At 42.2% G+C, this 25,134-nt stretch overlaps 1 protein-coding gene across 9 annotated transcripts in view; it reads right to left on the reverse strand.

Moving 5' to 3' along the window:
- LOC108143115 (polypyrimidine tract-binding protein 1) overlaps window positions 1-25,134 on the reverse strand; it is a 143,653-nt gene that overhangs the window by 50,283 nt on the left and 68,236 nt on the right. The window contains exon 1 of one of the 9 annotated variants that reach the window (XM_041709025.1): window positions 24,506-24,530. The exons of the other annotated variants lie outside the window; for them this stretch is intronic. The gene's annotated coding sequence lies outside the window, so the exon portion shown is untranslated. Of the gene's footprint in view, window positions 1-24,505; window positions 24,531-25,134 lie in introns of those variants that run through there. 9 annotated transcript variants of the gene reach the window in all.

The following is a 25,134-nucleotide window of genomic DNA, read 5'->3' on the forward strand; positions in this document are numbered from 1 at the left end:
GCAGTCAAGTATTGCAAAAGTTTTAAAGTTCAACGGGTAACTTTGTAGGCCGCCGTTCTTCTTCCCTTACCTTCCGCATCTAGTTCTCGTAAAATTTGTTGTGCCTTTAAGACGACTTTAAAAGCGTTTAGTGTGGTTTGCTTGCCCTTCGATTCAATTTTGAGGAACATAAAAATCAACGCCACAGCCTAATTAGTGCTGGGCTGTTTGCCTGTCTAGGATGGAGGGTGACTAAACAGAAAACGCAACCCTCTTTGCAAATAGTTGAAAAGTTGTGAGCTAGCTATCATTTTCGCATCGGCAAGTTTTAGCCTTTGTTGGGTTATGAATGCGCGGTATTGACTGTCTCAAAAATCATCTGATAGAGAGCTCCGCAGAACTTTTGCCAAGCAGGATGATAAGCGCATTTACATGTTTATCAACTTGGGTGAGGGAGCAGTGTCTGGAGCCCTGGGCAGGACGCACTTCAAGTCATTAGGCAAGTAACTAACCTTTTGTTTATGGCTGCTGAATTTCTATAATAACAATTATGAAAATTAGCCGAGGCGAAGCGAGAAGCCAGCCGGAGCGGAGCGGAGAACCACGATGCCGGGTTGCCATTGTTTTCGCGGCTAATTAGGTTTGAGCCAAATAGGCAGAAAAGACGCTACTCACTGCAAATATGCCCTGAAATTAAATTTATGTGCCGTATTCGGGGGCGTGCTGCTGACAGGCCTTCGCATTCTGTTCTGCCGAGTTGAATGGGAATGAAGTGGAACTTTCGGGCTTCCTACTTACTAATTGAGCCGGCACTTGGCCATAATCTTGTGGGTAACTCACCTGTAAATAAATCGAAAGAGAGAGACAATTTGATTAGCATGTTGAAATTGCTTTATTGCAATTGGGTTTGTCAAATCTTTTGAACAATCAAATCTAATTAAGCTGGGCCCTAATCACTTTTTGTGGTCATCTTCATCGACCAGAACCGGCAGACCAGGAAGGGTGAGGGGGTCACACCTTTGTCTCAATTGTCAATAACAAATATATCGAGCCCATTAATTATGGAACTTAATTAGCAATGGCGATAAAAAGTAAATACGTCGTTTTTGTGCGACTCTCTTTATGTGTTCGCTGCCCATTGTAATGGTCAAATAAATCCCTTTTAATTAAGAGATAAACAGAAGCAATTAAATTATTAATTATTGCCCCACACACAGAGGCGAACGGCGCATTTGCATAGAAATATTACAGCTTTGTGGGATGAATGCAAAAAAAAAAACCCCTTTCGCTAATCCTTATGCATACGGGAATCAATAATATGCATGGCTTGTAAGCTGCTAATTGTTGCTAAATAAACAAGGCTGGAAGCAAAAAAACACATAAAAAATGTATCGCCTGCAAAGGGAATCAGCATCATAGGCAGGCGGTCAAGCGTTAACTTGTAAATAAATTATTTCGCCAGTTCATAAATATACTCACTAACAACACGCACTGGCCAGAGGTTCGAGCGTTCGCTAATTTATCGATCATCATCCGTCAAGGCTTTTAGCGCCATGCCAAATATGTTTGCACTAATTGATTTCCTCTTCACTGTCGCGCCTGCCATACAGTCGTGTCCCTTTCATAGCCCTGTCATCGATGTGGCAGTAAAATCACGCTGTGACAATTGCATTTGGCAAATTCTCGCATTACAATTTCGCTGGTCAACCGCAAGCAATTAAATTAGGCATACGCCGGGGGTTCCATCTTTCGTAATTCGATTTTGAGTACCGAAATATGCAAATATCCATGATCGATTCGCAGATGTACATTATGATTTTCGTTACAGACAGTCAGCAAAGAGAACAAAAACTCTACTTTTCTATAAAATCATTCCAAAAATATATAAAACCAATTTTTGAATTGATATATTGATTGGGTTCTTTTGATACTCGAAGTGAAAAAGTAGAAAAATGCTAGTCGATTACGCTAATTTATTTCTGTGTACGCAGGCTAGCTGATAAATCGCGACTTATTAGTCCGGATCTGAAGAGCAAACCAACTCAAATGGTATTAGGGGGTCAACAAAAATGAAGTGGTTCCGAAACCGAAGCTCTGTTTCTGCCATTGTTTGTCTGGCTGACCCTTTTGCATTATGAAAGTAACGTTGTGGCAGCCATTTTGCGGTTTGACAAATGTTGTGTCAAATTCGGCAACACAACCGCAACACAGGAAGCGTAAGGGGGGCCAAGGGGCGGTTAAGGGTTAAGCAGAAGGGGTTTTTGGTTGGCCCAACCGCCGGACAACTTTGTCAAATGCTAATGGACTCTACGCTCCACGGACCCCCACTCACACACAAAAGCGAAAAATTAGCCATGGCTCCATCGCCAAAACACACTCGAAAGTTCTTGCAGGTGTATCCCCCTACCACACATCCTCCTGTTTGACTTGACAACAACGGTCAGCTGACCAGACCAGAGCAACCGCTGCTGTCGACAGCAACAATATCATCACCGTCAACAGCAAAAGCTCGACTGCAACATGAGCAACATTAAAAAACATTAGACCAGAAATCACTTGGCAGCAACCACCTCGTTTGTTGCAGGTACACTCTCTTCCAGCCGTAGGTGGTTGGAGAGTGGGAGGGACAGGGACCAGTACAACATCTGAATCCACAAAATGCGGCTTAGGCGCAGACTGATGATGATGTTGCTGCCTGTTTGCCGCTGGATGCCTGACTGCCGCCTGCTTCTGCACCGAGAACTAAAATGGGCAAATAGTCGAAAGAATGGAATTTGGTACAAAAAAAACAATAAATAAAACCAACATTAACTGGTTCCGCAGTAATCGAAACTATTAAGAAAAGTTAATTTTATTTATACTCAAGGGTTTATCGGTGCTAAAGATGCCACTGTTTTTCGCTGTGCGCTTTGCTGCTGCTGGCCTGGCTGGTTGCTCTGGCAATGATTTGTTGGCATTTTCGCGGCTAGCACACACCGGAGAGTGACGGGATGGAGGGACAGGACAGCTAACCAGGGAACAGTCACCATCATCGTATTACCAAAAGTCGTCCCCCATTCCCGCCTCCGCCAGCCACCCTGTGTAAATGTAATCCCGATGTTTGGGTCTGGGCCCAGGATACTTGCTAGTCATACACTCCATTTATTTTTCACTCCTTGAATGGCTCTTCTCTACTCCTGGCTCAGCCTCAAAATGCACTCTGCAACCGCAGCCGAAATTCGGGGTGCTGGATTTAGGATCCAGAAGCGAATTTCGAAGTGATGGACTTTTCAAGCTAATGCTTTTGTACCCGGTCTTGTTTTTTGTGTGTGAGCCTCCACTTTTAGGGCACTTTACAGCAGCCAAGTATAGGATCTCGGCTCATTTGCATATTTGAGCAGCGGGTCGGCCCAAGTTTTGCCATTTTAACTCCCGGAAAATGCAAAAGTTTGGCCTTGTCTACAACTTAGGCCCGGGAATTAGTAAATATTTGCTGTGGCATTAGAAGCATCCTCGTCTGTCCATTGCCTAGACGCCAAGTACGTTCGGCAGACAGTAGGCTGGGCTCAAGGCAATAGAGTAAAAAATACAACAATTTTGCGCAAAATTACTGCTAAATATTTGTGTAGAAATTACTGTAAGCTTTTGCATTGTTCGTCCGCTTCCGGTCGAGTTCAACGAAATTGTCACGGCTACAAAAAGTCAAATAATCTTGTGAGTGCGGCAATAAATTTGAATAAATTAAGATTGATTTGTTGTTTGGAGACGGAATATTGTTTAAGCCAGAGAAACGCCGAAGCAAATAAACAAAAATTCATAGTCAAACAATAAGAAAAGCACACATAATATGCCAAAAATGTTTTCCCGCAAACACACAGCAGCACACAAAAGAATACACAACACACACATTGTGAAGCGCACACAAAAGCCAAACCAAATTATTTAAATCAACATTTGCTGCGGCCGGCGAAGCAGAAGAAGGAGACCAGGACGAAAACACTGTCGAATAAAATGTGAGAAAAGGCCAAATACATAAATACAATGTCCCCTGCATATGAAAAATGATGGCCGGCATTCATCAACACATTCGTCTTCTGGCCAGAACCAGAACCATGACCGAGGCCAGGGCACTTGCAATTGCCGAGGCAGTCCGAACTTTCTACCATGTATGTAAATTTTTGATTTGTACCGAAAAATGCATAAATAACTGTTAATATTTAATATTGTTAACTTGTAAATTTTAAATGAAATATACAAGGACAGCGACGCCACGGAGATTGGAAGACCCGGCTTATTGTGGCTTGACTCAGAGTTGGATGTTGATGATTGCCCCTTGTCCTGCCCCTTTCCCCGGTTGCATATGAATTATGCAGTTTTTAAAAAAAAAATTCGCAGCAGGATTTACATGGCTGGATGGCTGGCTGGCTGGCTCCCTTGACCCTTTGTATGCGGATTGTCCCGGCAAAAGTTAAATTGTTTTTTGTTCTATTTTATTACGCTCATCATAAATTTTCCATGTGCTTTGCAAGTTTTTTCTATTTTTTTTGTTTGTTGTTGCCAAATTTAGAACTGACATTTGTCAGCAACATAATCGGAATAAGAACGCTGTTAGTGGGTTTTAAGCCCTAATCACATATGCAAAACTTTTTTAGTTTCGTAATTAAAAAATGTCCTGCGAAATACGAATTGGATGAGCCTTAGTCCTTAAGTGCATTTCAATTAAAATGTGTTACTACTCCTGGCTCTACAGCATCTGCCACTGCATAAATCATCCGCTCACATGGCAAAAAAAAAAAAAAACACAACAAAATTGGGACCAAAGCTGTTCAATTTAAAACGTGTTGGCCCAACATCACACAAAACTATCCGAAAAAGCTTGCGCTCTCTCTGTAGAAAAAACGGCAAACGCTCTCCAAAAAAAATTCGCGTTCAGAGCTCCCTATTTATTTTTCACTGCTGGCCGGTACAATTTTAAAACTTAAGCACGCCAGCCAATCAACAGCCAGCAAATACCAAACACCAAAGACGCACGCATACAACCAACACTCGCTTTTCCATTTCCACATTTGGCCTCTGTTCTGGATATGGGCAAAAGCCATAAAGTTTTTATTTATTTGCATTTGCTCACGTTTGCATGTTTAATTAAATTTGAAGCGCCTGAGAAGCCGCCATCGAGGCTCGGTTGGGGAATTATTTTTTCGGTTTCGGTTTTTGTTTTGGCCAGCGAAAATAAAATATATCCATGCGAGCTGAAGGCCCGACTGCCTGCTCTTCCTACCAAAAGCTATGTCTAACAACCAGGTCCTATTCGAATGCCCGGCATATGATGCAGTTTACGTAACGAAAATTGAGTTGGACATGACCAAATTGCGGTTGGCTTGGTTCGCTGCTCCGTTTTTTGTTGTGCGCAACTGTTTTTGAACTCTTTTTTTAGCCATGTGGCGTGGTAAGCTTCACGGACAGAAACTGATGAGTGGGAGCCTAGAGGGGGCGATGAATAAGGATAGCACGAAGGCGTGGCATGCAAATTGGAGCGTGACGTGCATTTCGTCAGCGATGTATTTTGCCACCAAATCGGTGAGCTTTGGCTCCATCTTAAATTAGAGCTTCCGTTCTGACCCGTCAGCATCTAAGTTTGAAAGTAGGCAACAGCTACGGCTCACTTGAAAAATTACAAACAGATGATAGTAAAGAGACTACTGGCAGGCAGCTGAAATGCGTTAATTAAATTGTCTCTTAATGCTTTAATATTAGGGAGGGAGGCATGTGTGTCGGAAATATATTCTGTTGTCTTGTGCACTCAAAAAAAATATAAGATAGAAGATTATAACTGACCCGAGTCCGTCTGTATAAACGCCAAGATTTTGGAAACTAAAAAAGCTAGGGATTTGGCATGCAGATTCTAGTATTTCCTACGCAGCGCAGCCACGCCCACTCTAAGGCCCACAAATCGCGAATTAATAAACACGTCTGTCGCGTCACTCTGATACATGCTAGACCCTTGATATTGTACTCTGTGTGTGTTTTTGGTCATATCAATCGGTGGACACAATTTTTAAAAATTAGAAAACGGCAAAACTGTTAGCGGGGGGTGGGGGTGCCTCACGCTCTTAGCTTTTAGTGTTAGCTATGCAGTTTGACAGATGGAACATCTAGTTTTAAACAGATGTCTAATAGGCCTCTATAGCGTTCTTTCTTGTTTTTTTGTTGTCTGGGTATACATATTTGGACCTCCAAACTAGCTTCCATTCTCGTTAAGCTTCCTTTTACAGTTTAACAGTATGGAACATGAAGCAACACATATTCATCTATCTTAAATTTCCAAGATATAATGTTAAAAATACAAGTACATATTATTTTCTTATATAAGAAAATTAGTGAGTTTATTTTAAGTGTATAAACACGTCACTGCTCGCATTTGCTGTCAGCTTGTTTAGCCGGGGAGCTCATAAAATTTGCAACTTTGTTCTGAAGTGTAGAGAATTTTGTGTGTACAATTTATGCGCCTCATTAGTTGAGCACAGACAGACAGAGAGTGGGACAAAGGAGCGCGGCAGAAGCAGAGGGCGAGACACACACATCATCATCATTAGTCACCGGTTGTGTGCGCCTAAAAATATGCCAAGCGTTTTGCATTTGCTCAAAGGCCAGTCGTCGCGCCCATTCAAATGAATTGGTTTCGACGATGTTTGACATATTTCAACACTTTAAGAAACGATTGCGAGTGCGAGGGGGGAGCAACTTACACGTGCTCCTGCTCCTGTTGCTGCTGCCGCTGCAGAAATATGTGTATATATAAGTTGAAGAGGAGATTTTTCATATTTGGGCCACATATTTCAACGCCACGAGAAGAGGCTGCTGCGGCTGCAGACGCCGTGTCCTCGTGAGTTGTTGAAAGGGTTGAAGTGCCACATCCCTTTAAATTCCCTACCCCCAAATAAGGGAAAGTAAAAGTGCGACTAAGACTCATGCTCAGCGTGCTTCTCGCATTGATTTTGTTTTGCTTTCCTTCTGCATTTTTTGTGCCAGCAATGCTGCACTGAGGAAAACATTATTTCATAACCTCTTGATATATTTGTAGATACTAAAATTTGATTTCATATTATATAAATATTTGTTTATTTATTTTCCGCTTTAACGAGACCTAACTTATCCTATTTGGATCTGCTTTTACAGAGGCTTTTCTCTCTGTGTCTTGTTGTTGGCTTTCCTTAGATCCAACTTCGTGGGCTGCGCTCTCATTTATTTCGTTTCCCCGTCTGCGTTTTTTATTTTATGCATTGCTTTTTATTTTCGTGCTGTCTGTGCTAAGGTTTTCTGGCTGCTGTTCCCTTCAGCTTCCGCTCCTGCGTTTTCCTACTTTTTATGTTTTTTTATTTATTTGCGCCGCTTTGCAATTTCAAAAAGTATTCACACAGCCAACCAAGGAAGGCGAACGACCAAAGGCTTAGGGAAATGACTGGCTGCTGGCTCTCCTTTCGCCATGGACTATTTCGTGCCAAGATGAGGCTCGCGTGCACGGCTGCCTTATATTGCAAAGCGGGCATAATAAATATTTGACGCTTCATAAATCTGTAAAGAGTTGCCAAAAACAGGGGCCCGCGACCCGTTTCGAGTGCCTATCCCGGAGCCAAGGGTCTTATTGGATTCGCTACTTGTAGCCGCTCTACGTTTATGCTAATGACTTGGCTGTTGCAATTGGAAACGGCTGCTGCGCAAATTTGACAACAAACAGGGCGAATAAATGGTGGTGGAAGGCCACTTGGGAAACCCTTGCAAATTGCATGGAAGGGATGCCTACGAAAATTTTGGCCACAATTTTCACTTGCACTCTGGACGGGGGTGGAGCCATTTTTGATTTCCCCGATGATTTGCATTAACATTTTTAGCACCACGCAGCTTCCGTCGATCTTAGTGTTCGGCAGCTTACCTTCGACCTTCCACCGTCAATTTACACGCAACCATTCTCGCACATAGTCACAGACAACGGTCAATCGATGAAGCGTGAGCACAATATGCGGGTAAGCTGGGCATAGGGGTTAAGGCGGGGCACGGCGGGTTAAGGCTGCCTCGTAAATGAACTATTGTTTATAAACTACCCCTCATCGGTTTGGGGCCAGGACTCACACACAGGTTTTGGTTTGGCCTCAAGAGCCCGCTGGGCATTTCGAATTTTCTTCTTCTGATATTATGTAATTAAGACCCATGCAAACGCATATAACTGCAAGAAAAATTGCATCATTTTTATAGCATTAAATTGTTTAAAAAAAAAATTCTATATCGAATAATAGAGTTCACATTAAATATTATTTTTCCTGCTAGTTCCAGAAAATAAGGAAATGTAAATAATGTCTCTAATTATAGACATTATTTACATTAAATGAAATGCAAATTTTAATCAATTTTCGTAAGGCATTTAAAATAAATTCGTTTTGGAACAAACATTCTCTGCAGTTCCTGTTTTCTGCCTTAAATGCCAGCTTTTAGATGCATATTTTTTCTGCGTGCGTCTGTCCCAACAGTCATCCCCTTCAGTTTCGCACCCTTTCTGCACCGCATTTGACCACTTTCATCTGAATGTGGGGTTCTTCTTCGTCGCCGGCGACCCAGTTCATTTAAATTTGGCGCCGAGCCAAGTCAAGGCAGCGAACCAAGCAATGAGCATTAAAGTTATGCTATAAGGGGGTGGTGCAAAAAGGGAAGGAGTGTGTGCCCGGCCAGGCGTTGCTTGTAGCTTTGTTTGTTGTTAAGTGTGTTAACAGGGTTTATGCTGCACACTCGCACAAACAAACAGGGCATCCAGCCTGCTGTATGCGAAGTGTAAGCCCTTAAACGCGGCTGTCTGCTCCACGGCTTTCCTCTTCCTTCCCCAACTGTGTGTCTTATTAGCGTTCCGTTGCTGGCTTTAAAGTGGTTGAGAGACCCCACGCGTATTTGTGGCCGCTTTAAGATGGAGCTTGCCATTTGCCATTGTTGTAGCCTGACAACTTCCGACAGCCATCAATCCACATCCACCCACACACACTTGCACTCACACAGCACCATCCCCAAAGGTTCAGCTATTATTATTTTTGTGAAATAAAAACCGCAATTACCTGAGAGTAAAATATATGGCAGTAGGAGCAAATAAAGCAGAGAGTGCGTTTGTGTTGGCGAGTGTGTGACATAAAGCAAACAATATGGCGACACGCAACACTAAACAGACGCAGGCGAAAGGGGTCGGGGGAAAGGAGGCGGGTGGCAAGTGAAAGGGGGCGTGGTTGTTTACCGACTTCCACGCCAATGTTGCTGCAGGGCTGCAAGCAACATTGTTGCCGCAACTCAAGAGCTTCAACATTAGTTGGGGTCGCAAACAAAAGTGGAAGAGTGAAAAATTAAATTATACTAAAGCGTCAGTGTGTGAGTGGGAAAGGGGACTTCCCATCGACACCTTCTCCATTAAGTAGCATTGTTTTCCCTTCTGTTACTCTTTCGCGTTAAGCACAAAAATTGAGTAACTGCACGTGAATGAAAATGAAAACAAAGCCAGAAGGGGAGTGTTGCAGTAGCAAGACGAACGACGGGCGAACTTTCACGCTAAAAACTTTTGCATTTCTTAACTAGTTTTTGTTATTGTTTCTTGTTATTTTTTTTTGCACTCTTTTTGGGGGTGCACAAAATGCGGAAAATTAAATTGCCCCCGCGAGCGTTTGCCCGCTTTCGCCGGGCCAAACTACGGAGCAGACAACACGCAGCCAAACAATAATTGAAATAAACACTTACAAACTTTGACTGCAGCACTTTCTCCATGCTTGGTCTTTGCCAATTTTCCTTTTGTTTAACTGGAAATAGTTTTCGTTGGCTTATGAGCGAACTGCTTGCCGCACTCTGTCGCCGGCAGTTAAATTCTATAAAGCTGAAAAGACAGTTTTTCCGACTGTCGCAGAAAACAACAAAGAAGTAAACAAAAGCGCTGCATACTTTTGTGCGTTGTGACAATCTAATTATAGCTCTCATGATTTAGGGACAATTACATAAATATAATTAAGTCATTGAAGCGTTTAAGCGAGAGTCAAGAGGCAATAACAAGGAAAACGCCGACCACAAATAGAGTTCTTGTGACGTAAAGAGGATGACACCCAGAGCATTCGATGTGTTTACTTTTCGCACTCATTTGGCCATCCCAGCCCATGTGTTTTCTAATCTAGACCAACAAATTTGTCAATGTCTCATTGACAAATAGCATCTCTTTGGCCACACACTCTGCTTAATTATTACGTAGAAATATATGGGCTTAGATTAAGCCCGATTCCCAAAATTATGTATATTTAAACCATAAATCGAAACCCTTTAACCATCCCATTTGTATTTCAAATTGGGCATGGTCATTTGAACAAATTTGGGAACGTTTTCCTTGGTGCAAGCTCAAAGCAGCCTACAACTAAGAGTATAATTTAGCCAAATTGTTGTGCGTTCCATTGTTGCTATTACTTACGGTTGCCTTCGCTTTTTTTTCTGCCACAAAGCTTCGCTAATTAATTTGATATTTTTTCGCTGCCTTATTAGGTTGCTAAATAGCAAAAATTAATGCCAAGGAAACACATTGCGCCCCATTTTGTGGGCGTAGACCGATAACAAGGCTCATAACATTTTTTTCCTTTTACTAGGTCTTTTGTTCTTGGCTGCTTTTTTGTGGACATTCTATGGGCCGTGGCTAAAAAAGGCGGAAAATTAATATCAATTTTCGAGCTTTGTCTAGGGCAAACAACCCTCTTTGTTGTTTTTGTTGTGGCTGGATACTGCTGCTGCTGTTGACGTAGATTGTAGATTATAATCAAATGTAATCTGTTTCGTTCTGTGAATAATTTTCGTAGCTTTTTTATGATGCTGGTTGAATTTTTTTATATTTTCATTGCGTGCTTTTGGGTGCTATGAATATGCCATGTGGCTAGCTCTGGCTATATTATACTAATAGCAATTACTCATAATACTCGCTCTCTCTACTGCCCTCTCTGGGGTTACCCGTTTCTGGTTCCCTGCAATTAAGTTGATTACAACAGAATTGACAGCCTTTTCTCTTGCCTATATGAGTTTGTGTTGCACTGACCCTTGAAAAGGACTGTTGAGTGCAAAGAAGCCTAAAAAAGAGAAGTATAGAGCTTAAGGTTAGTCAACAAGCACATGCTTATAATCACTGAAGCTCCTTATGCCCTGATTTTCTCTGTTTTCTTTTCCAAAATGGCTCTCCATTCGGTTTTCTCTCAAATTCAGTTAACCGCCTCGAGGGTCGAGAAGAATCCCTCGTATCTCGGCAGGGCATTTCTGAAGTACGCTCCAAGTGAGGATATTATTTTCGCTTTTCAGTAGCTCCAACCACTGACTCGGCACCGCCACCTGATAATAGAACGCATTGCCGCAAGACAAATTATTCTGCAGTCGGTGGAAATGTGAGAATATTGCACTCGGAGATTATTTGTACCCAACAGAAAATTAAATTTTTTATTAAGGTCTGCAAGCCCTATAAATGGAAATTTATTGCTCGTTAAAATTGCAGGTAGAAATAAATAAATGTTATATATTGTATTATCCAAATACCAATTTAAATAAATATCCTCGTATGTGAATATTAAAACGAATTATTATGTTTCAAAAGCATGAGCGAGCTTCTCTTTTTCCAACTATCTCTCACGCACATAAACGAAACGACATCGGGATGGTCTATTTTGCTCAACTCAACTCAAGTTATATGTGTTCTAAGTGAAGAACACCCTCTCTACTTCTATTTGGGCTGTGCCCCTCGGGTCGAAAATCATCATCAGTGTCAGCAACAGGAGGAGGATCCGTTGGCTTTTGATTCCAGCGGTAAAGCGCGTTATATCAACCGAATCCGAATCAGAAAGCGGGCGTTTTTTTCCGCTCCGTCTGGCAGCTACAAGTGGCGCCTGCATAGACGAGTCAAGTACGCTCTGCTACAAATCATCGACTAATGCTAGGGATAACGAGCACTGCCTCATACGCCAGGCGTCATGTAAAAAAATTAATTAACAAAATTGCGTTTAAAGAATGCGATGCGCGACTAAAAAGAAATAAGGTTGCAATTACCGTTAATGAGTTTAACGCCAAAGGCACCAAAAAACGCAACTCCTTCTTGACTTTTCTCTCTTAATGAGCAGAGCCTTTTAGACATCACAAAAGTTTCGCAGCTTGTCTATTTTGATGTTTCCCGGGTTTCCGTTACCCTTTTTTCTTCTTTGTTGGGAAAATATTTTACTTTCTTTTGCACTTGACTTCACTTTAACTAAAGGGTCATGTCTACAAAAAAAGTGCACAAGACACGCAACAAGTCTTGGCCCGAACTTGAAACTTGGACAAGCACCTTTGACGTGGCTTCTTGAAATTACCCTTTTTACGTGGCACATTAATTTCGAGCTGGTTCACTAGGTTCAGTGAGCAGTCAACCCCAAACACACCCACACACGTACCCTTCTCCACATTTGGTCAGTTCATTGAAGCGTTTTTGATGTCAGGATTCTTTTGCTGGGAACTATTGCCATGGCTGCCAACCCCAAGTGTTCCGCAAATGGCAGTAATGACTAACATCGCTTTGATTTCGACTTACAGCTCTCTCTACCCATCCATGAGCTTTCTATGCCCGATTCTTTATTTTCCCTCCGCTAGATTTGTCTCAATTGGTAAATGGAAGCCAATTAGTGGCCGGGCTGTGCGGCTGTGTGGCAAAGTGTTAAATTAATTACCTAATGGCTGCACTCTTGACTCGGTGCAAAGTTTGCTTATTGAACTCTTAAATAAAATGCACATGCAACTCACTCGCAATATTTATCCATAGATATATCTGGACCTGTTTGTTTGTTGACTTAATTATATTTGCAGTAAGGAAAAACGGAATTGCCGGTAATCAGAACTGGAGAGTCGGTTGAGGCAAGCCAAGTGCTGCACAAATAGTTCAGGTCGTGTCGGTTCGCTCGAGGTCAGAGTATGGGCTGGCCCATGACAATGGAAGAGTAAATATTAAACAGGCGGACCAACAGGCTTGCATGATTTCACTGGCAAAAAATATGGATTCTTGGGTAATGTATATGCTGGAAAAATCCCGTTGCACGCATTTCAATAATCAGCTCATTTTGTTATCTTGTCGCTATCAAAATAAACTTAACTCTTGGTTTTAGAAAGTTTGTCAGTTGACCAATGATGCAATATTAAAGCAAAGTGGTTCTTCCTAAACTTCTTTAGATCTCTCTTCAATAAACTTAATTTTTTCCCTGAGTGCATTGATGTGTGTGGTCAACCCGGGAAAATCTTGACTGGGCAAATCCAGTTATATAGCGCAGTCAATACAAGGAGACAACAAAAAAGAGATCCGGCTTAGAGGAAGACCATGATCCCCAAAAGGAAGGGTCGGTTCACAGTGTGTGTGGGAAATGTAAACCTAAATATTTTATGGCATTCAAGCAGCCATCACAAGTTCTTTAGTTAGTAGGAGGAAAGGAAGTGAGGTCAGGTAAGTGCCGGTCGCACTGAAATAAAATTGCACACTTCATGACGCGGGATGCGGCAACACAACGACAGCAACAAGGAGCACTGAGCCAAGGAACCGCCCGCCAGACGTCTTTGTCAGCAGGCAGCGAAGAAATTCGAAGAAATTTATTTACAGTTTAAAAAGTAGACAAGTGCCAAGGAGTCGAGAGCAGAAAGAATACGACTGCAATCGACTCTCGTGCGTGTCTGTCCGGGTTTATTTAAAATTCAATTATGGCCCACAATTGCTGGCTGCTTGCCGCAATGCCAAATGAAACGGGATCTTTGCAGAAATAAAACCCCAAGATACTTATGGAACAAACGCAGAGCGCAAATGTCTGCCTGAAATGTGTTAAATTGTATTGATAACCTATTGAGTTGCTTACCAAATAGTTCAGTTTATATATATACTGTTCATCGATCCTTACCTGCAACAAAAAAGAAGGTAACAATTATTTAATCACGTGCTGCGCACATTTTGGCTTAAAACTAAGACATTAGACAGTTACAGCAATCTCTGGGTTATCTAGAGGCACACAATATCAAATTTCATACGACAAATACTAGATATGGAGGGGTATGTTTTTTTTTAAATCATAAACAAAACTTAACAACATATATATATATGCAGAAGAAAAGGTGAATGCTACCAAATCAAGGTAATCGTTAAAATACTCATTACTGGACAATATAATTCGTCTATGATACAGATTTCCTTGAATCATTTAATGATTCATCGTTTTCAGAAATTGCCTCCGCGGATCATTTTTCAAGGTCTACCATCGGCATTATGACTGCCTTTCAATCTAATTATAATTTATGTCACTGACACACAGCCTAGATATGCCATTATTGCTGACTACGCTGTCTGCCGGTCATAATTTGAATATTCCCCCCACATTCGATATCTGTTTCATCATCTCCAGGGGCGGCAGCAACAGGAAGGCAACAGGAGCTCGTCATTGTGACACCCGAAATCTTGTTTAAGAAATCTCAATTATCAACTTTTATTGATTTGCATAGCGAGCTCAAAGCAGGAAAATTGTAAACAAGCCCACAGAGCTCAGTGGTATTTACGCTCCATTTTCTCGCTTTGCACTTTCGCAGGAGAACGAAAAAAATTGCTGGAAAACAATTACGATAAAAATGTGAACTCTGGGTCTCGTTTGACTCGGTTTCTGTTCAGTATGGTTCGATTCTGCCTGTCTCATCTCGGCGGGATGAATGGGGCTTTGGTTAGGTAACCTGCCTTGCGACAAGCTTTGAGCACGGATAAAAGCAAATTATGATAACAATAAAGATTTAACTAGGGAGGAGTTCGAGTGGGCGGTGGGCGGCGGGCGGCGCGTTGTCAAGAGGCATTACTATGGTCCTGCCATTGAGGAATCGACGGCACAAAGGACCCGGCTAGAAGCAGGGACATTTTAAATAGACATTTATCTTGTGGTACACACACAGACAGAGGGAAACAGGAAAACCCACGCACACACACATGTGCCGGTGCCGGTGACTATAATAAAATTACAGCAACTGCGGCTGATCCATGACGATGATGCGGCGTACGATAATATGGGAATCCCCCACATCGTGCAAGCGAGAGAGACGCAGAGGTTGTGGGTGTTTATTCCGAAATTTCCTACTTGTTTTTTTTTTATTTTTTTTATGCAACAACAACCACAGAATTTCCCAGTCGTGTTGCCTAGCCATACTTTTTGTTTTCTTTGCGCTTCGCTTTTTTCCTCCTTTATTATTTTCTTTATAATTTTTGGCTTGGCAAATGTTTTTCAAAGCATAAAAATACTTTTACATTAACTTGTTCCAACACACACTCAAACCGAAAGTTGTAGAACATTTTTGGGTTTGCTTTTAACGCCCAACGAATTTTGGGCCCAAGAAAAACAGCAAGTTGCTCGAGAAAAGCGACGGCAACAACAGCTATAATAATCACAACAACAGCGCGGTGTGTTTATGTGGGGAATTTCAATTTTTAGGGGAAAAGCCCGAGAAAGTTGTCCTGTCTATCGGCTATATCAACATAATTTGCGTTAAGTGTTACGAAAGCAATGCGCCGAACAAAGTTGGAGCATTTACGATTTGCCTAATGTATTGGCCCCTCTATCACCCCGAAAAACAACAAGTCGCCAGCCTATTAAACTGCCATAAACGAATGTCTTGGCTTGCTGCCAAAATGGAGCAAAGCAACAGTTAACCAGATTTCGGCTTGCCTAATTGGCTGCCTGTTGTTTGTTGTTGTCTGCCCGCAGGGCTAACACAAAACACAAAGCAGGAAAGGAAAAAATAACGGCAGGCGAACAAAAAACTGTTGCATACTTACATGGGCACCCCTAATAACATTTGCTGATAATGTGTTCGTGTGTGTGTGTTTGTGTAGCAAAAATAAATAAAATACTTTTGGCAATAGCTTTTGTGGAAACTCCTTACGCTCTGCTCTGCTCTGTCTAGGAAAAAACGGAAAAAGGGAGAAGCAAAAAGGCAGCAGCATAGATTTCGGCATATCGATAGCAAGTGTATTGCATATTTGCTTTTGAGCTCCCCAAACGAAGCAAACTGAACACTTTTATGGCTGCTGGGCAAAATTTATGATTTCACCTTCTGCCTTTCTTAAAAAGGGATTTCGTTTTGTACAGCTCGTTACCTCACTGCCCCTCTTGCTACCGGTGTGTGATCGCCACAATTAAAGCGCTTTAAAATTTGCATGAAAATAAAAGCAGACAACAGCAGGTAGGACCAAATTATGGCAATTAAAACAAATTAACTGAGTGAGCACAAAAGCGTTTGCCAAATCTGGTTATCAAAGTTCAAAAGCCTGCCAATAGAAAGTTAACTAAACAAGTACTAATGAACTTCGGGTTTCACGGCAAAGCACACCCAGACAGTCAGGCAGGCTGGCAAGGAAAATAGATTTGCATAGCAACTGGAGCATGTGGCATAGTCTGCCAAATCGCAAGACACTCGCTAAGCAGTTTAACTATTTAGGGCAACAGCCCAAGCTAGAGCACCACTCACAGCTCAGCTCTCTATTCCTCTTCCACTCCCGCTCCTTGTATGCCACACGCCATGGCAACTACAATTTGAGGCGCACGCCGCAGGCTGAAGTGTCAAAGACATGGCCATCACAGGCTTGTCAGCGACACAAATATTGACAGGCTAATGAAATGTGAGGTTCCCAAAATTGATACACTCTGCTCGAAGACGATGATGAACTCCAAAGCGAAATCCACTCCTCATAGCCGTTGACAATGAAAAGGAGTCCATGGCGACCGGTATTGGACCGTGGGGGCCGAGTGCTAAATTGTTGCTTAGACGTTCGGTTATGCAAATCGAAATCATAATGAAATTAACAATGGAAGGCCAAAGCTGGCTGCACAAGAATTTCTGGAGAATTGATTGACTACCAGTCAACTTTAAAAGGTGAAATATATGATGTCAAATTTAAAACTCGAGACTGATAACATTTTAAACTTAAGTTTTAATTTATTTAACTTAAGCATTCAAAGATGTCTTTTATATGAGTTCTGTCCTATATTCTCTGCTATATTCTACGCTATAATCGTAAAGTAAACTAGTTTAGGTAGTTCAGGAGCAGAATCATAACTTAGTTCAGGTGAAGTTTCAATTTATATGGCACATACGTTTAGGAAACCCCAGCAAGGAAGACGGCAACACGTTCAAATTGGACCTCAAACGGAGGCATGTGCGATGAATCGGCCGCATCGGCCTGTATATCATGGCAAAAGAAGAATCGATTCAAAACTGAATTCCAAAACAATTTGCCGAGGACAGAGAACGCCCCAAAGACATGAGTGGTAAATCACATCAATATGTAACTCAGTCGGCAGCCAGAACCCAGAGAGCTTGAGCAAAGTGGGGCAAAAACAGATGGCAAAGATGTTTATCTATGAGCAATGGTCCAGGAAACGTATCCTTCCCGCGCTGTCCACCTAGCTCACCCACATCGACCATCCCAACGATTTGCTATGCAATTTTACACACTTGACCATTAAACGTAGCCATTGGGAGCAGTTTGCATAGCAATGAAGCAGAGACAGAGGCAGGTTCGAGTCCGAGGTCTGAATAGAAAAGCAAGGAGTCGGAGTCGGGTCAACTTGATGAAGTATGAATGATAACGTCGGAGCAGGGAGCAGTGAGCAAAGAGCTCAGCTTAGCAGCTTCCCCGTCATCCAGGCGGCTGAGGATGATGGCGACGATGATGGCCATGCGATGGCTAACCGCATCAAGGAGGTGTGTAGTTGACTGTAAAAACTTCAATGAATAAATTTCGAGGTGGCAGTAAAAAGCATAAACATAACTCAGACAGCAGTCACACAAACCGGATGTAAGAGAAGTAGTAGCAAAGTAAATTGATCGAAATAAAAATGCTCATAAATTTGCATACGATGGGCCAAATATTGTAATTGAGCGATGAAGCTCAACTGATGAAACGGGAAACAATTCAGACTCCAGGTTCCAACCTATATAAAAGGTTAAAGGTTAAATTAATGTTTTATGCAACGCGAGAAAAGGGGAATTCAATATAAATAAAATTTAAAATATTTTATACTAGAAAAAAATTATTCTAATATTATTTAACAAAATAAATTTTCAGTAAGCCCCTTATATTGAAAAAAAAAACAATTAAGTTGAGTAACCGCATTGAAATCTCAAAAAAAATTAAATTAGTGAAACAAAATATGACGTTATTTTCTAGTTAATATTTTTTCTTTCCTCCTTTTAGTCCATTAAATACCAAAATACCGTACCAAAAAATTAAATAAGGGATGCCCGTATTTCTTCCAGTTTCACTTCCTGGCCCTCCTGACACTTGACGATTTGTCATGTTGACACAATAAAACGTCACAAGAAGCTCCGAAGCTAGAAGCACACAAACGAGAAAAAACCCAAGTAGATACTATGGAATTATGACAAACTGTCTCGAAAATGCTGAAAATACTGTTAACGTTTTGGCTTCGGAGCAAAGCGAGATTGGACAAAGCATGGGGAAAAAATTATATGAACTGCAGCTCTTGCTTTTGTTGACTGACGAAAAGAGGAACGTGGCGTATGAGCAATGTCTGCTGATGAGAATGATGAAACAGCAGAAAATATGCCAGGGGGGCGGCAGCATGCAAATACAATGAATTTGAGTGGAAAGTGGAGTCGCTTTGCTGGTCTGCCTGCATTTATGAGTATAAAAAATTGGCGCCGCATTTACACAGACAATCAAGCGCAGTCCTCGCTTTCCGGGCTGTAGAAAACGGGAGAAAATCGCTTGAAAGGCAAAAGGCGAACCAAAGACGACAGGCGACAATGGCCAGGTTTCAGCCCTTTTTTGCCCTTTTTCCTATTTCTGTGCCTCGGCCTGGAAATTGCACAACTCATCAAAAGTCTGCTTTCTGGCCGGGCTCCGTCCTGATGTCTGGCATTTGCATTTATGCACATAAAACTAGCGGAAAATTTGATGTTGATGTTGACAGAAGGTGACAATTGTTCGCCAGAACTGCATTTAATCAAGTTGAAGCCAGACTTCGTTAGCCCAAAGGCCACAAATTAGTTATTAGCAGGTGTTTATGCACTGTTACAGGAGAAATCAGTGCCATAAAATATTAAAGGTTACGATCTCTTACAGACAAAGTTAATGCATAATTCAGGGCACTAAAATCTACCATCTTAACTTTGGCTTGACACACATTTATGCGCTACAATAATAATTAGACAAGGGCCGGATAGACAACATGTGTGGTTATTAATCAGCCCCGAGCAGAGCGCACATGAAAGTCTGCTATGCAAACACGAAAAACTTTGCGCCCAACTTATTTTCAACAAATTAATTTCCAACCGCCAGAAAAGAGAAGCGCGAGCTACTCTTCGGTCTTGTTTGCCCAACTCTAGTTAATGAAATCAGTTGCACTCGCCCAGATTGCGAGTGTGTAAATTTAGTTAACTGCAAACTTTAGCCAACATAATGTCTGGCATCGATGCCAGGGCTTGTACCTGCCTGCCTGCTGCACCTGTTAAACATTTATATATTTTGCTGCTACTTTTTCAGCGGCACCTCGTTTGTTCGTTTTCGGGGTGCGTTGCAGTGCAATTTCCAGCTGCCAGACGCAGAATTTCCCCATCCGCATACATCAAGATGAGGGCAACCGAGCACGAAAATTCCCATCGCCTCCGTCTGCGTCGTACGTGCGCGTATGGAAATGATGTCCGTTCGTGGCTTTGGTAATGTAAAACGTAGCAAATTGAGTTCATTTCGCTGACGGACTCCTGGCAAGCAAAACTTATCATTAGTATCGCTTTTCAGGGCCGAATGAAGCCAGCTTACACATCGCATCGTGGCCGGGAAACAGGAACAGAAATAGCGCAATGAATATGGCGAAAGGAATAGGGATACGCGCTCCTGGCGCACGTAAACATGTAATAATTACTTGGTTCTAGGTGTTTTCAACTCACTTTACTCCGCTGAAAGTTGCGATGAAACTTTTCAGGCAGAACAAGTTGAGCGGACAGTGGAAGAAACGGATTCTGAGTTCAAGAGAAAATTTAAAATATCCAAAGACTCAACTGGATGGGTAAGCTCTACAATTATTTAAAAAGATCAATTCTTATTTAAACATAAAACCAATCGTTGTTTTTCCTTTTTGGTCGCAATAACTTTTTGCAAATTGGTGTTGAACATTGCAATTAAGATGTCCTTATTATTTATAATTTTTTTTAGTGTAAGCGAAAGGCGAGTCCTGGTCTAAGTATGACCCTGCTAAGCGAGTATTAGTGGAAATTTAATATTGCAATTAATACAGCAACAAAGTGTGCATTGCATATTAATAAGTTAGTTTGTCGCTTCTAGTTTGAGTGAGTGCCCGAGTTGGTCTCGGGGTCTTGGCCCCTGCTTACATGCTAACATTCTCATGCCAGTCTACTAGTTTGGTAGTTTGGAAGTTTGCTGGTGTGCCAGTGAGCTCGTGTGCTCGGTGGATTAGTGCACTGGAGGGCAAACATTTTGCGCTCGTAAAAGCCAAAGTTACAACCCCGTTAGTTGGCTTAGGGGGTTGAAGGGCGCGTTTGCTTTTAATGGTCTCCGTCAGTCACTCATTCCGGCGCACATTCAATATTCATATTCATATTCATGCTCCTGGTCGCCGCATTTAAGCTTTTAATGATTTCGAAAAAGTTCAGGGCGAAATAAGGGAAAAGCTGGGAGCGCCACTGGATGCAAAAACTTTTCTCTTAATGCGCTTAGCCGTGGCCGTTTAACTGCAAACTTAATTCGCAGCTACACACATTTTTTGGAATTTTTTATTCGAGATATTTTTTTCACGCGCCGCGTCGCCATTTAAAAGAAAATCTGGGCGTTTTTATATCTGCGCGCGGGCGACAAAAACTATTTGTGCAAACAACAAAGAAAACTTGCGCTCACAAAAAGGAAAATCATCATCATCAGCTGCCGGAGGAGCGGGACTAGGAGCAGAAACGGGAGCAACGGCAACAACAACTAAACAACTACAAAAGCGCAACAAAAGCAATTTAAATTTAGCCAGCGGCATATCTGAGCTCCGAATACTGAGCGTTGTCCGAGTGAACAAATTTCATTTCATTGCCGAGCGCGAAGCGTTTTTAGTCATAACTTTTTAATTCGTTTGTCAGCGACAGGGAAATCTCAACGACATCCCAAGGCAGTCGAAGGTACAGTGGAACGGCAAGGAGTAAACTAGTTACAACAAACATTGTTTTCATTTTGACTTATTCACTCATTGGGAATTCCAAGTTAAGTGTATAAGTCACTCTGCAAAGATCTACTTTATTTATTTAGTTATTTCTTGATTATATCTTTAAGTCAAGCCAAGTTTTTTTGATTAGCACAATTGTACGAGTTTTTACAAACCCAAAATATGTGTGCTACGAAAATCGATTGGGGCCGGGTAAATCATAATAATGCTTAGGCATCATGTCCTGTCTTTCTCCCTGGTCCCAGGTCCAAGTCCCACCCTATTCTCCCCTGTTGAGCCGGCCCCAGCTTAGATCAATGCAAAAAAGCTTGGTGTACATGTCTCTGGGTTTGATTTATCTATTTACTCCACAGCCTCGTCATCAGGGATATCAGTGAATGGAAGGGCGGAAACGGGACTCCCTTTTGTAGCTGTCAATATTTAAAACGTTGTCCTGTTTCGGAACACGCAGCTGCTGTCCCTCATGCTGTTCTGTACTTCGTCCTGTACCGCTGCGTGCTTAACAAGAGTTTATTGAATTTTATTTTCTCGTCTCAATTTGATGCTAGCACGAAGCAATTCTTTCTGCTTGCCCTTACTTATTTAAGGCAACATATTGCTTGTCTCACTTTTTGACATCATTTTTTGGGGAAAAGCGAACTTTGTCACTGGTGCATTTAAATTTCAAATTGTTTTATTGCGGGGCAAGCCCCAAAAACAGGAAAATAATTGAAATTTGGCAGTTGGAAAACACTTTTGAAGCAGTGAGCTTGTAAATCGCTTACTGAAAAAAATGTTGAGATAAATTTCAACGCGGCGAAACTTTTTCCACCGTGTTCGAGTCAAGTTTTTCGATTACGGATTAATGTAATTTTTTTTCTCATATATATACATGTTTTTATTTATTTTTTCTTGCACTCTGACCCCTCCCAGTGCTCATCTAGTTTGTTTGACTTGGCGGCGGCCGAGCTTGAAAGTTTGATGAATTTTTAAATTTAAAAAGTTTATTTGTGCGTTTGTAAGTTGGACGAGGGCCGGCAGTTATGGGGACTATTATTAGAAGTGCAGGCTGACTGAGTCCGGCACTTCAAAGCAATTTCGCTGATGAGGTCGTGACTCTTCTGACCGCCTTCGCCACGAAGTTGCCGCCGCGCAACATGTTTATCCAAATCCCCAAGCGCACTGCCTAATTTGAAAAATGTTCTATTTGCCCACGCTGCAGAATCTTTTATGTTTCACTGTCAATATCCTTATTTATCGTGCGGTTCACTGGGTTTGTTTCGCGGTCTTTATTAGCACCTAGGGGTTGTTTGCCCAGTTTCACTGCTGTTTGCTTAGGCAGTTCACTGCTGTGGCTGCTGCTGACAAAAATATTTGCCTCAACGAGAAGCACAGGTGGGAAAATTGAAAAAGCGGATTGTTGGGCCACATAAATACCAATTAATTTAAATTTTACAGTATTCCGTTTTTGTGGGCATTTCGAAAAACAACACAACGGTATTGGTTGCCACATAAAAATAATAATTACACATATTAACGCAACGTAACGGGGATCGATGCGAAAACTATTTAATCACAAAATATTTTCATGGCTGGCTGCATTTAATGACGACCAAATGGAAAATCTCACGAAAATAAAGTAAAAGACTAAAATCAACATTAAAATCGGCTAATGGATAAGAGCAGGGGTGTCAGGTGTTTTTGAGTCGTATGTTAAACAAAATCAATTACAGACCATTTAACGTGGACGGGTGTTCAAAAAGGGGAAAGTACATAATAGAGTCATTTAAGTACAGTTTAAACATTAATGAGGCTCGGGGGTAATTGCAGCAGCAAGGAATTGCTGGCTACGATAAATTGATAGTTAATGTGGCAGACGTTAGTCGTCCGTACTGCCAGCTCGCCCGGCTGTTAGAATTACAAACGGAGCACACATACGCACTGTACGCCGACTCTCGGACACTTGGACACCTAACACAAAGGACAAAGGATACGAGGGGCGATACACGACACTGAACACCGAGCACTGGCCACTGGCACACTAGGCAAACAGGCCACGTTTGTTTGACTCGCGGCCACGTCTGGGGAAATAGAACTGAATAGGGAGAAAGAGGGTCAAAACCGGGCGTTTTATTACCAGAAGTGAGTGACGGGGAGGCACAACTTTTTGCCTTTCGAGCTGCAGTTTGCGCCAACAAATTGCAGCGACATTTTCAACGCCAACTAATCAATACGGCGACATGTGGCTGACTGGGAAAAACGGATGCGGAAAAGCGCTAAAAACGGCAGAGGCGGAGGGGAGCCGGAGGAGTTGTCCAGGACAAAGCGTTAGTGCTGGCCAAACAATTGCGGTTAATGCTCGCCTGCAACGCGATAGTTATGACTGATAAAATAATAAACCCAGTCGGCCAGAAACCTTTTTTGCAAACCTACTTTTTTCTTTTTTCCAAAATTTACGAACTTCCAACAAAGTTCAGGTTGTGCCCAAAAACTCGTGTCGGATATAGGCAACACGATTTAAGGCTCATTTGTATGCTGGTCAGATGGGCGAGCGGTTGCACAATATTTTATTACGCGCAATTGACTCACAAAATCCAAAAAGTGAGCCTTCAGAAAACGGCCCATTAAAATCGGTTCAAAAGTCTGTAAAAGCAACAAGAGCCGGTATTCCCATATTCATATTTTGTTTAATTGACATTTAAATATCGTTTATCGTTAAACACAGACGTTCTCAAACAACAGTCGTTTCGATTTAGGATAATATTAGATCGACAGCCTAAACTTAAATAAATCGGATAAATTGGTTTAAAATACATAAAAATGTTTGACTAAACTAAATATTTATTAAATACTTAAAAATAAAAAGGAGTATTTTTTTTAGTGTAAGAACGTCATTGATGTGCAAATGACGTATTGTCAAGAAACAATTAGTAATTGTAAAACGCTACTGTGAAATTGTATATGACCTCTTACAACTACCTTAATGATCTTATAACTGAGTAGTTGACTTTTATAAAAACTAACAATATAATTCGCAATTACATCTACAAAATCAACGACAACAAACAGGAGCACGAATGAAAAAGACTAAGAGTATATTTTAACTACTGGTGAGTGATGAAAAATTTAGAGATCAGAGAGCATACACAAGCAGAGTTGCCAAAACAACAGGCAAAGCAGGAGAGACTAGGAGTTAGTGGGGAAAGAAAGTTAATATCTACTTCTCGACAGGAAAATGGCTGAGGAAAACTCAAAAAGATCTGAGTGGAGAGAGTTGTTTTATAGCTTTTTTTAGTGAACACACAAACCTTTTTAGGAGAAGATAAGTGTAGTGAAGTTGGCGATGGCATAGAACAATCAGAAGATGCAGAACTGCAGCCGCTGCTGGCGCTGCTGCAGCCCCGAACGCTGGCCAGTGGCAGGTGATGGTGGAGCCCGAGGGGTAGCGGTAGTGGCAATGGTGTTGGCTCCAGCAGCGAGGCCATGGCCCCAGCACCACCAAAGGGACCGCCCACTTCAACACCACCGCCAGCGCTCAGGACTGCATTCGCTGCTGCGGGCGGCTGCTTCTTAGTAGTAGTGGTAGTAGTTCTAGATACGGCTGATAGATTAACTGTATTATTTACATTGTTGGTCGGAGTGGTGGCCGCCGAAGTAGGCGTAGCCGCGGTGGCGAACATGGCCGACGAGGCCACCGCCGGTATGATGGTCAGTGGAGTGCTCGGCGCCGCGAAGAACTGCGTCGGCACCGAAACGGGCACCGGACCCGCTATCGGTCCGGCGATCGCGGCCGGAATCTGGGCGGCTGCGGGCTTAGTCGGCGTGGTGGGGGCGGCAGCCACGCCCACAGCACTGTTCACCTGCAGTTGCATGTACGTCTGCAGCATGGCCTGTGCCTGGGCTTGGGCTTGAGCTTGAGCCTGGGCCTGGGCTTGGT

Source organism: Drosophila elegans, unplaced genomic scaffold (genome assembly GCF_018152505.1).
Source record: "Drosophila elegans isolate 14027-0461.03 unplaced genomic scaffold, ASM1815250v1 contig_468, whole genome shotgun sequence".
NCBI classification, from domain to species: domain Eukaryota; kingdom Metazoa; phylum Arthropoda; class Insecta; order Diptera; family Drosophilidae; genus Drosophila; species Drosophila elegans.